Source organism: Macaca fascicularis, chromosome 12 (genome assembly GCF_037993035.2).
Source record: "Macaca fascicularis isolate 582-1 chromosome 12, T2T-MFA8v1.1".
NCBI lineage: Eukaryota > Metazoa > Chordata > Mammalia > Primates > Cercopithecidae > Macaca > Macaca fascicularis.
In genome coordinates, this window is record NC_088386.1 from 96,282,769 (window position 1) to 96,296,745 (window position 13,977).

A 13,977-nucleotide genomic window follows, 5' to 3' on the forward strand; every position below is an offset into this window, starting at 1 on the left:
TGTTTTTAGCACCATTGGCCAAGAGGAAGAGGTAAAGTTGAAACCGAGCATACTGGCCCTGTGTGTTGCGCACTCCACATGTGGCTATGAAAAGAAGCGGAGGCTCAGGGTAGTTATGTAACGTCCCCAAGATCCCTCAGCAAGCACTAGAGGGACCCTGGCTTTCATTCGACTGCTCCCAAAGAATCTCCCAAAGACCCCTCAATTAGCAAGCACTAGAGGGATCCTGGCTTTCACATGACTGCTTCCAAAGAATCTCCCAAAGACCCCTCAATTAACAAGCACTAGAGGGATCCTGGCTTTCACATGACTGCTTCCAAAGTTTGTGTTGTTTTCTGCTGCTCCATATTTCCTCCCCCAGGGAGATGGCAACTCTTCTAGAATTTCCCTGTTAAAGGGAGGTGCTAGTGGATTGTACAAATGTTTCCCTGTGGATGCCAAAAGAATGCTATTTGTCTACTGCTGCCAAGGTCTTGCTTACTTGACTTTTCAAATTTTATCAAAGAACAAAGAGTATGTTTTGCAAGTGGTAATGAGAATTAAAACCCTTAGTTCAAGTCCCCATTCTTTTATTGAACTGCGAATGCAAGAATTTTAAAAGTGTATAGCTACTCAATATTTCATAACTTTTTATTATTTTCTTCAAGCCAGAGTTGTTACAATGCAAATTCTTGTTGGTTATCCTCTGAAACAAGCCAAATATTTGTCTTGCCAAAAGAAAGCCAAATACAGTACAGCATCATGTAACTCTATAATTGCTAAAGAGATGTTTAATCAAGCCAGGCAAATAAGATCAACCAACCTATTCTAAATGATTCTTACTATTCAGAAATAATGGGCCACAGGAAAACTGACTCAATCTATATAATCAGTTCCTCTGTACAGGTCATTGAGAGAAATTCAGACCCTGAAGTAAATTTACTGTTTTTTCTAAGAAAATGTCATATCTTTTTGTTTAAGAAAGCAAAATAAATTAAAAAAAAAAAAAAAAAACTCTGGATACAGCAATTTCTCTTGCACTTATAGAGCATTTTCCTTCTATTATGCATCACTTCAGTTTGTCAGTGTGATGGCTGGTCAAATAATTACCTGCCCTCACAGAGCTTACACTCTGGTGAAGTTACTGAATGACTTGCCTTCCAGTTGGTCTCATTTAACTTCTTCCCCACACCTTCCAGGCTCTTTACAAAATCACACTAGAGATTGTTTGAAGGGTAATGATCTAATTATCTGACCAGCCATCACAACCAACAAACTGAAATGGGCATAGGAACAAATAGAAACCATTTCAACTCCTGAGAGTTTTAATTTTAACAGGATAGTTCGGAAAGAAAAATGGCTTTCTTAATTCCAAGCAGCAGACTCTTTATTTTTAGGTAACCATACTATTGTACATTCAAAATAATTTTTGTCATGGCCCAGCTCTAACACTCACTCAATTAATTATATTCATACCAAAGTAATTACTATTATAATCATCTAAATACATATTTTCTTTCTCTTTTTTAACACTGCTGCTGTCACTGTGCCAATCCTTTTTGGTTTTACTGTGTAAACTCTGAAGTCACTTCTCTGTCACCGCTTAACTGGTGCCCACCTCCTTTTTCTGTAGGGCTGCCATCACCACCACAGAAGGTGTAGGAAACACCTGACCCAGGATTCACCCAGTTCGGGTAAGAGCACGTTTGAGGATAATGATGGGTTTAGGTAGCTTCTTTCGTTGTCTGGGTGATCGCTTATGGTTTTAGAGGACACAGATGGCAGGTGAAGGTCTCTGTCTCCTTTACAAGAAGAAATATTATCCACTCTTAATTTCCTTTTTCCTTCTGCAGCTTTAATGATTACTATTTGAGGCTTATTACACTTCCATGAAAATGTGGAGGAGGTGGTGATGAGGGAGCGACCCCCAGGCTGTCACTTCAGACCATCTCATCGCCTCAAGGAGGAATTTCTCCTCTAGGAATGCTTTGGGTCCTGCCACAAAGGCATAAAAAAGGGATGATTCACATCTATTATGATTCCTATAATAAAATAAGAAAAAGGATTGGGCACAGTGGTGCACACCTGTAATCCTGGCACTTTGGGAGGCTGAGGTGGGAGGATCGCTTGAGCCCAGGAGTTTGCGACCAGCCTGGGCAACATAGCAAGGCCTCATCTATAAAAAAAATAAACAACTCAGCTGGGCACAGTGGTGTGTGCCTGTAATCCTAGCTACAGGGGAGGCTGAGATGGGAGGATCACAAGCCCAAGAGTTTGAGGCTGCAGTGAGCTATGATCAGGTGACCGTACTCCAGCCTGAGTGGCAGAGCAAGACTTCATCTCTAAAAATAAATAAAAATTAAAATAATAAAATAAAATGAGAAAAACAAGAATGCATATTCTATGTTTGGTCTGTGTAAATAGTCACACTGATAATTCTAGCCAGAAAAAATAATTTCGTGTCCTGAATGTTATAATTTGGCATGTTGCTATGTAATAGTCCGGTCAAGACTATAGATGTTGATAGAAGAGCCAGAAAATAAAGAAAATAAGAAGAAAAAAACAACAATATATGTTGAGTACCCCCACACTGAACCAAGTTATAAACCTTTGGATATAAAGATTATGTCTTATTCTAAAAATACCCTCTCCCATCACAAGGAATCGGTGTTCCATAAAGGTCGTTGGCAAATCACTGAGTCAAAGGTCACAGGGGAGGAAGGTCACTAGCCTGTTGGTTCTTTGGCCCCCAGGAATCCCCTCACTACATCAGAGGCACACAACAAGGTGTATTTGTCTCAGGGCTAAGGTTTTTGTTTTTGTTTCTGTTTTGAGGCAGAATCTTGCTCTATTGCCCAGGCTGGAGTGCAGTGGTGCGATCTTGGCTCACTGCAACCTCCATCTCCCGGATTCAAGCAATTCTCCTGCCTCAGCCTCACGAGTAGCTGGGATTACAGGTGTGTGCCACCATGCCCAGCTTATTTTTGTATTTTTAGTAGAGATGGGGTTTCGCCATGTTAGCCAGGCTGGTCTCAAACTCCTGATCTCAGGTGATCCGACTGCCTCAACCTCCCAAAGTGCTGGGAATACAGGCGTGAGTCACCACACCCAGCCAGGGCCAAGTTTTTATAAGATTTTTAAACTCACATACTGAAGATACATTAGTAAAAATGCCCTAAAGTAAATAAAACACCAGTTACCCTCCCAGGTCAACACAAAAAGTGTGAAGTGGAAAAGCTGGAGCTCTCTTTGTGGAGAAGAAGCCTTGGAAATAAGTCCCTCCAATTTAACTTCCTTTCAGGAGGAGGAGCAAGTGGGAGCAGAATGAGGAGAGAACACAATAAAAGTAGGTAATCCCTATGTCTGTGGTCTTGTTTAAATCCAAACTCTGCCCTTGAAGTGATGCACTAAGCTGACATTGAGGACTTCCTTTCCCAACTACCTCAATGGAATTTTTTCCCGGAAAGCCTCCATTGGCATCCAAAATGTGAACAATCATGGCACTTCCAGCTGCTACATGACAGGCTCTGGGCCTACCTGTAGTTGTACCAATCAAAGGCCTCTGTTTCATTTCTGAGAGCCTCTTACCCCTAAACTTTCCACCTGGAGCCCTGTGTCCTTTGCTTTTAGGAAAGAATTGCTAAAGCCCACAGCCCCCAGTGTGGGTTCTGTACCCTGGAAATGGTGAAGACCATCTACACTGTCCTGAGGAGCCACCCAGAGCCCTCCACAGAGCAGTTAATGGAAACCTTGAGTGGTAAGTCACTAACCTCTGCAACTGTAGCAGAGTATTGTCCTTCCAAGAGGAGCAGACATGATAGAGCATTTTCATCCAAGGGATCAGGCCAAAAGGCTCAACAAAGATGTATTGATTGATCTTTATGATTCACACCTCTTGAATAGTGTGGGCAAGAGTTATTCATTCCCACTTAGCAGGAAGGGAAACTGAGGCAGTCAGCCAGAAAGTAAAGTCAATTTTCCATATGACTGTTACATTCTTGGCACCATATCAGTTGCTTCTGCTAATTTGAATGTAATATATATTTGGATAGCATGTGCTTATTGAAACAGCCTTTATGGGGATGTCTTTGATGCAATTGCAATGTTACTGGAATGGCATTTAGAAATATTAGGATTTTAAAATCTTTTAATTATGTACTTAGAGCTAGCCAAAAGAAGCAGCGACCTTTTTGTTTTTTTTTAAATTTGTTGTGGTTGTTCCTGCAGTTGTTACTGAAATGTTCTTAATGCTTATGAAATCATAGACTCTTAGGAATTGAGAAAAAAACACTATGACTCATAAACTTGCATGTAATTAAAATGTCTTAAGACTTTAAAAATAATATTTCCACTGTTTTGTCCTTTCGGAAACTTTTTATTCTGATTAAATTTCATGTATGCATTCTATCCTGTCAAGATACTTTTAAATTTTTATGCTGTTTACAAATCTGATAAACACTGCCTGCTGTTTTTATATGTCATTGACTAAAATATTGAACAGAATAAGCCAAGCAGAGAACTATGAGAAAGTCAACACTTAACATTGAACTGTTGTTTAATTAAGTACAAGCCTTTCTGTCATATGCATTTACGTTCCTATATCCTTTCCACAGAGGACCACAGGTGAGTCAAATGCCCCTTGAATCCCCATGCACTGTGTCTATGACATTGATCAGAGTCTTAGTCTAGAATTCTTATCCCAAAAGGGAATGAGACTAATGTTCCTGAGGTACCCAATCTCCTCTTAGCAGCCATCATTCCCAAGCCCTGTTGTCAATAATCAACTCCAGAATAGATTCAGAAAATTGCTTGAGAATGAAATCAACCTTGCCTTATAGCCCATCTTTTTGAAAACCAGGATCAATGGTTGCCTGTCTCCAGTGTTTTAGCACCACTTTGGTTTTTCATGATATCTCAAAAAGCTTACTGACCATGGTTTCACAGTCTCACCTACAAATTATTTCACAGTCATGGGACATAATTCATCTCGTTACTCTTACCCCTTGAATAAATTTAAAGAGGCTGAATGCTCTCTTAAAATCTCCACATATCTTGGGCTTCAAGTCTCTTTTAACTGTGCTTGTTCTGATACTTTAGGTTCACCAAGCATTCATTTGTGAGAAATATGGAGGCAAAAATAGGAAGGAGTTTTGCCTTCCCTCTGACATCTGTTAACATTATTCCATCTTCCTTGAGCTGTGTATATGTTCTCTGTTTGATGCATTTTGTTGTTGATAGTATTTTCCAGAAAATCTATCTCAGTTTGATGTTTAGCCTCTTGACATTGCTCTGTGTCACACATTTCCCTTCATCTCCAGTTTTGTCCCAGGGCTTTCATCATTTATTCATCTTCTTTCTTTGTTTTTATTAATCAGAGACCAATCTGAGTATAGCCTTCTTATTTCTTCTTCATTTACCCTTGTATCCTCCAAATTTCATTTCTGAGTGTTTCTTATGCCTTTTGTGCTATATTCTTTTTTTGTAGTTTCTGGCCAGTAGGAGAGGGCCCATCGCTGCTCTGTACCTTCTGAAATTGCCTTTTCACAGCCCACAGCCCTGTAGAGCAAAACCCAAGACGCTGTCCCCCAACTTTCTGTCACTTTCACATCACAGAGTTCACGGTTAACTTGGCAGCCATTCCTCTCATTGATTCCCCTGACTTATGAGACATGAAATAATTTTTTAGCCCCTCTTTTTTAAGAAGGGTGGTTGAAGGATCCTTTCCAGCTGTAACCTTCTGTTCCAATTTTGTAATTTGCTTCAGAGATGCCCTACCCATACCTTTCGATGGACCTGATGGCCTGTGTTGTCCAACCCCCACTGGGAGTTAAAGATTGGTTCCATGGGTAGGATGGAGATGGAAGTATGAAGGAGTCCCACACTAGGGCTGCAGGAGATGCTTTGAAACTAGGTGTTCAAACAGATCCAAGAGTCAAAGAGGAAGCTGGGTTCAATAAACAAGAAGAAAAGTCTCAGCATTTTGCTAAAAACTGAGGCAGATATCAAAAGCCAAGGAAGGCTGGGCACTGTGGCTCACATCTGTAATCTCAGCGCTTTGGAGGCCAAGGCAGGCAGATCACTTGAGGTCAGGAATTCAAGACCACCAGCCTAGACAACATGGCAAAACTCTGTCTATACAAAAAATACAAAGATTAGCCAGGCATGGAGGTGCACACCTGTAATCCCAGCTACTTGGAAGGCTGAGGGACGAGAATCACTTGAACCCAGGAGGCAGAGGTTGCAGTGACCTGAGATCACATCACTGCACACCAGCCTGGGTGACAGAGCAAGACTCTGTCTTAAAAAAAAAAAAGTTAGAAAAGGAATAGCGTGTCTGGACAATTACCCTCAGCAAGTATTGTGGCCCAGACTGTGTGCACAAGAGAGCCTTAGCCAAATTTCTAGCTGTTTGTTTCTCTTTAAGCTCTTACCCAAATAATCTTTACCTCCTTCTTTCCTGTAAAGTTCCTGGATTTCCACTTATAAATAAAAGTGTGTATTTTTATACCATGGAAAGCTATGCAGCCATAAAAAAGAAGGAGATCATGTCCTTTGCAGGAACATGGGTGGAGCTGGAGGCCATTATCCTTAGCAAACTAATGCAGGAACAAAAAAACCAATACAACAGGTTCTTACTTATAAGTGGAAGCTAAATGATGAAAACACATGGACATATAGAGGGGAACAACACACAATGGGGCCTATTGAAGAGTGGAGGGAGAGGATCAGGAGAAATAACTAATAGGTACTGGGCTCAATACCTGGGTGATGAAATAATTTGTACAACAAGCCCCCATGACACAACTTTACCTGCGTAACAAACCTCCACATATACACTGAATTTAAAATAAAAGTTAAAAAAATAATTAAACAAATAAGTAAATAAACTTGGCAATGACTCAAAAAAAAAAAAGTGTGTGTCTTATGATCATGTAGTTCGTGCCTCCTGTGTTGGTTTTCTTTCCTTCCTTCCTTCCTTCCTTCCTTCCTTCCTTCCTTCCTTCCTTTACTCCCTTCCTTCCTTCCTTCCTTCCTTCTTTCCTTCTTCCTTCCCTCCCTCCCTCCCTTCCTCCCTTCCTCCCTCCGTCCCTCCCTCTCTCTCTCTCTCTTTCTCTCTCTCTTTCTTTCTTTCTTTCTTCCCTTCCTACTTTCTTCATTGCCAGATTCCGGTATTGAATCTCCTCCCCCTAGGTGTTGGTAGTGAGTATTAGACATTAGTAGCTTCATTGCACCAAAATTGCAAATCCTCCTCTTTTATCACCTATAGCCCTGACTATTAGGGCTTGGGGTGTTGGTGGAAGAGGGTTTTAGAGTTCTAAAAACAATGATCTTTCTCTCAGTCCTTCTATTCCTTTCCTTCCATTTTCCTCCAATCACTGCAAACCCAAGTTTACCTGGAAGAAAAGGAACCCCCATCCAGGGCCTGCAGGATATAATAATTATTCATACATGGCACCAGCATGGTGACACCAGTCTTGCAAGATGGAACCTAGCTTGAATCCTAGCTCTGAAACTTTCCAGCTCCAGTTTAATTTCCTCCTTGGTATAACTAGGATAATATTTCAAGGAAGTTGTTGGGAAGGCTAAACAATAGACATAAACGAGGTGCATAAAGTTCCAAGTACAGTGACTGCATGTAGTAATTCCTTATTGAATGCCAGTTTTTCCTGATAACTGATATTCAGAATTGCCCTTAGAGCCAATCTTGGCAAGAGATGGCTCACAACACTGTAGACATTAGAAAATGTCCAAGGAATTTAAATTTTCTGCCTATACATTCTTTGACCCAGCAATTTCACCACCAGGAATCTACTCTAGGGGAGTAATAGAAGGTAAGTCAAATATTTATTATATACATAGATATTTGTCACAATGTTACTTCTAATTACAAAAAAAATTAGAAATAAACTAAATGTCCAACAATAGGGGATTGCTTCAGTATTTCATGGTATAACCATATGATTAGAATTTATACTGTCTAGGAAAATCTTTTTGTGCAATATTTAAAGAATTTGAAAATAAAAATGGTTTGAAGTGAAAAAAATTAAAAATTGAGCACTCTGATACCAGATTTACAGAAAACATGTATAAACATGATATAAGCACGTATATCCAGAGCAATCACAGAGAGTGGATGGAAATATACATAACAAGGATAGTGGCTATCTGTAGATTTTTCAGCAATTCTACATGATTTTTTTACATGAACATGCATTAATTTTATAATCATATGCAAAAAAAATGTTTAAACAAAAAGAAATTCCTATGGATGGTACAGTAATTACAGTAGAAATACAATTCCCTCTAGAATCCAAATTTGCTGGATTCCTAGTTATATTTGAAAGGGTAGGGAAAAATTTTAAAGACTGGGGTAGACTGTTTACCCAGTGGACATCAAATATCACTGCCTGGAGTTACAGGAGGGTCAGGCCTCCCCCTAGCATTTGCAAGCCCAAAGCAAGAATATAAGGAGAAGACATCTTATTCTCTTCTCTTCCCACCCCAGCTCTGTCCCACATTGCTGGCATCACAGATTGGACACCCAGCTCACCTGCCCAAGCTCCATCCATTCCCCAAACAGCTGCCCTTGGCCACTGCTCGGGCCTAGGAGTGAGCTTCTAGACAGGTATCTATCCTCTCTGGGAGGAGGGACTGCAGCAGAGGCCCACATGGGCTGTGAAAGTAGATTTCGAGCCTTTTGGGAAGGAAATTCTGAGGCCATGAGTGCCCACAGCCTATGGCTCAGAGATGGGGTACAGGCTATGGGTAGAATGTCCCTTGACCTTGGGGTCTCCTTGCTTCTTGGGGATGGGCATGGTGAGAGGGGGTCACAGCAGTGGCCCAGTGACCTAGGGTCAAAGGGCAATACTGGGAATGGGCTCCTGTTAGCAACATTTGATCCTCCTGACACCAATAGAAATATAAATAAGAACAAACTCCAGGATGGGGGCCTCATCTCTCAGAGGCATAAAAAATAACATTACAAAAAATCGAGTAAGGTACTTAACTTAAACATTACTCATTCTTCAGCTGTTATTTTCCCTAATTCACCTCCCTGCAATGCATCAACTAATCAGGCTGAAGTCCCAATAGAACGGGTAAACGTCTCGTTGGTGAACCTCCTGAAACTGTAGCAGCTGACAGTCAGAGCTGGCTTGGAAGGTTCTGGGCAGATTCGTTAGAAAGCCATTTTTTACTTTGAGCTGATATCTGCTGTCCTGCCACTTCCACATATGGGCTAACCCTGGGTAGACCTGTCCCTCATCTATGAGACAGCCCTTCCTAGAGATGCAGCTGCTTTCATTCCCACTCACTTTCTGCATTCATCCTCCCTGTCACCTTTCTAGCTAAATTATCTTCATGCACTTTCTTCACCTAATGACTCGTCCATTCCTGACACTCCAGGTGACATCTCCATATGTTTCCTGAATCCATTTCTACTTCTACTCTTTTCTGACCCTTCCCTTACATACCTGGTTCTGACTTCATCGTAACCCTCACCTTACTCCACTAAACAACTCCCTCCTGACTTCCATATCAATGCTATTGGTACCATCCCTTTTGCTTTTTCTCCCCTAGAGCCAAGGCTTGATGCAGGGCTCATCCGCCTTGTTGCAGATCTGCAACAAGGTCTGCAGGCTCCTCTGTCCCTTGTCCTCTGCACTTGCACTCCCTGAGTCCAGACCATCTTCAATTACACTGCAATTATTGCAATAGATTCTCTATCTGGTTGCCTTCCTTCCAACACCTCCCATGCAACCTAACTCATAGCAAGGTCTCAAATTTCCCAGAACTGCTTAGGAAGCTTCTTCAAAATGTTTTTGCCTGAGATTCCCTTCCATTTTACTGAATTGGAACCACCTGTAGTATGGCCCAGGACAAGCTCTGAACTTTTACAAACCTCCCCAGGTGATGGATGCGACCAGTCAGCAGGCCTGGAATTGGGAACTACTACATACCACAGTCAAATTCATCTTCTAGAAATATTGGTTCAGAAATTCAGAGTAGCTCTCCCAGACCCCAGAATTCTGTCTCAAATCTGAGGCCTGCTTTGACGACTTTCCACAGTCCTGTCTGACCTGCCTTTTCTCAGTCTCCTACTAACCTCCCCCGTGTGGCCAAGAGGATCTGCTTGACTTCTTTCTACACCCAGGGAACAGCTTCCCATCTGATTCTGTGCTGGCTCCATTTCCTTTCCTCCCACTCCTCCCTCCCTTGCTCCTGAGGGATGGGCATGGTGAGTGGGGGCCACAGGACCCTAAGGGCAATACCAGGAATGGCCCCCTTGAAGCAACACTGGATGCTTCTGACACTAACAGAAAAGTGAATAAGAAGAACAAGCTCCCCAGGAGGGGCCTCTGCAGCCCTTTGCTCCCTGGCCTCCGGGGAGCTTCTGTCTGCACCACTCCTTGACGCTCAGCTCCTGCCACTCCTCCTTGCAGCTCATCTGTCTCCAGCTGCCAGTACAGAACAGCTACTTAACAGCTGCCAGTTTCCTTCCGCTCCTCCCACCCCTGGTCTTCTCCAGCCAGAATGCAATTGCACGGGTGGGCTATCTCTCAGCACCCTGTGTCCCCAGTACCCAGTCCAGGCCCACCAGACAGGAGAAACTCAACAGTAGGCTGTTAACAATCACGACACTCATCAAACTTTGACTTTGTTTTTACTGAAAAATTGAAACATTAATTATTTTTCCCTTAAGATTTGTACCAAATCATATAAAAAAAGAAGAAAGTCAGTCCCTAGACCCAACCCAGGAACCTGCTATTTCCATCTGAACTGACAGTATGTTCTCTTTCTTTTGATTTATTTCTGCTTTTATGCCAACTGCGAGGGCATAAACAGTCTCATCAGCCCATCTGCAGCTGTGCCTTCGCCACCTTCTGCCCTCAAGGGGGCCTTTGTACAACTGTCACCCTCAGAACCTATGAAAAGCATTTTTTGTCCCAGACTTGGCCCCAGGTAGATGCACCTTTTCCCTGATCTTTTGTCTCATGGAACTCCTCTCCCTCTGGTCCAGGGCAGGACCTTCGCGCAGTCCATTCTGCCACACAAGCACCTTTTGAAGCCAGAAGGAAAAGCCAGGATGCGAGTGATGAGCCAGCAAGGGCGGTGACAGCCTTCCTGTCTCTCAGAGCAGCTCCGCACAGATCGACAGCATTTAACTGCCCCCTTTTATTCTCTTAATATTTCCCTTAGGCATTCCTTGGACTCACTCCATATTTGTTTCCCAAACTTCGTTTAGGAGACTTTCAAGTGCCAGGCACTGAGCTGGCCACTTGGGATACAGGAACAACAAACTAGTTGCCCCTAAGGAGCTCACAGGCCAATGAGGAGACAGACAGACCTGTCAGTAACCACCAGCAGCAGAACATGAAGAGGGTTATACATGGGACTTGTGAACCAGGCTCTGGGAGTACAGTGGAGAGCAAGAGGTAGGACAGGGTGAGCATTCAGGGAGGCTCTGCAAAGAGTTAAGCTGGAGCTAAACTTCAATTATAAACAGATGTTATCAAGATGTGGAGAAGGAGAATAAATGGGACATGGAGAGGGAATTCTAGGCAAAGTAAAAATCATGTGCATTGGTCTGTGACTTTGCAGAATTTGGGAATTAAAAAGAAATCAAGCAATTCCAAATGATATGGACATGTCATGTAAGAGAGTTGACTGTGACACCCACCTTCACCCCGTAGTAGGAGGCTGGAAAGGGAGGTGGAGGCCAGGAGGTGGGACTTTAATACAGATTGGATGGGCAGGAATTTTTTGCACAGGTAATGGGGAGCCATTAAAGGACTTTGAATGGGGGAAAGTCATATTGTATTTACTACTGTGAAAGATCTGTCTGGCTGTTGTATGGAGAAAAGATTGGGAGGAACACAAGTGAATGCAGGGTAACATATGGTTTCCACAGTGGTCCAGGAAAGGGTGACAAGAAGGAGGGTCAGGAGTGACTCCTAGACTTAGCGTTTACACAGTAAGAGGCTGAGTTATGGATTCTGGAGTAGAACCACCTTTCCGGGGACAGATCAGGAATCTGGATTTTCACATACTAGTTTAAGATCCTTTTAAGAACTCAAAGGGGAATATCAGGTAGGTAGTTGAAAGCTCAGAGGAGAGGTCTGTATAAATTTACATTTGTATAAATGCTCAACAAAGAATATGGCATTCAAGGAAAAGCCCTTGACTTCTGATCACTCCTTCACATTTATCACAGGAGTAAATCTGAGAACCACTGATCTAGCTTTACAGAAGAAAAAAACAGTGAGGCCCAAAGAGGGAAAGTGAGCTGGCCAAGGTGACACAAATGGTTAATGTGAACAGGACCATGAACCCAAGGGCACCAGGCTTGTATAAATTTACGTTTGATCATTGAGATCAAAACCAGCGGTACTGATGAGGGTGTAGCTGAGAAGAGACCCTGGGTCTAAGCTGGTGGAATTTCAAAGGCTCATGAATGGTTATTAGAATAAGTAGACCCAAGGGACTAAGAGTGAGAGGCTGGCAAGGGGGTGCAAGATTCAGAAGACTGGGGTATTCCGGAAGCAGTGGAAGAGTGTGTTTAAGAAGGAGGTTTGTCAGGTCTGTGCACGGTGGCTCAGGCCTGTAATCCCAGCACTTTGGAAGGCCAAGGGGGGTGGATCACCTGAGGTCAGGAGTTTGAGACTAACCTGACCAACATGGTGCAACACGTCTCTACTAAAAATACTAAAAATTAGCTGAGCGTGGTGGTCCATGCCTGTAGTCCCATAGTCCCAGCTACTCGGGAGGCTGAGGCAGGAGAATCGCTTGAACCTGGGAGGCAGAGGTTGCAGTGAGCCAAGATCGCGCCACTGCACTCCAACCTGGGCAACAGAGTAAGACTTCGTCTCTAGAAAAGAGAAGGAGATTGGTCAAATACAGCAAGTGTTGAGAGACCAAGTGGGATGAGAACTGAAAATAGTGATGCAGATGTCACTGTTAACCTTCACAAAAGCAGTGGGAGTGTGTTGAAGATAGAGAAGGAAAGAAATGGAGACAGTGATGCAAAAAGAATTTTGCAAAATCTTTGCAAATTTTGATGAGGGAGAAGCAATGAAAAGGGCAGTAGATGGAGGGGCACTGGGGATGAAGTTTGGGGTTTTGGCCTTCTTTATTAGTGAAGGGAGCTTGTGTACCAATGTTATTGGTAAGCCAGGCGCAGTGGCGCATACCTGTAATCCTAGCACTTTGGGAGGCGGAGACAGACAGATCACTTGAGCTCAGGAGTTTGAGACCAGCCTGGGCAACATGATGAAATCCCATTCCAGACGAATTAAGCAATTCAATTCGTACTTGAGAAATGGCTCCCTTGTTCATTATTAACTTGCAGAAATTGTTTAAACACTTCTTCCAGAAGAATGGGACTATTTCAGTTTCAGAGGACTCTGGCCAAGAAGCCTGGTGCCCTTGGGTTCATGGTCCTGTTCACATTAACCATTTGTGTCACCTTGGCCAGCCCACTTTCCCTCTTTGGGCCTCACTGGTTTTTTCTTCTGTAAAGCTAGATCAGTGGTTCTCAGATTTACTCCTGTGATAAATGTGAAGGAGTGATCAGGAGTCAAGGGCTTTTCCTTGAATGCCATATTCTTTGTTGAGCACTATAAAAATAGTGGCAAATTTAATTAGACCTTGTGGAATAGTAACAATTTTAGACTTAGAAAATATTACCTTAATAGATGATCCTGTACTGAATCAAAACTGGGAGCACAGAAGCTCATTAAAAAAGAAAAGAAGAGAAAAGAAAAAAAAAGAAAAAGGCTATCCAATTAAGCATAGTCAACTATTTGCAAAATACCCTCATAAATATTTATTTTATACTTGTTAATTTCATTTTATTGTCAGCTATTACAGCCATTGGTTTTAGAGAAATAGAGAAGAGGAGAACTTTGAAGAAATTCTGCCCATTAACTGCTTCTGCTAATTGAGAAAAGTCCAGTTTTCAACCATAGCTGTGAGACTCCTCAATCTTGCTTAGGAACA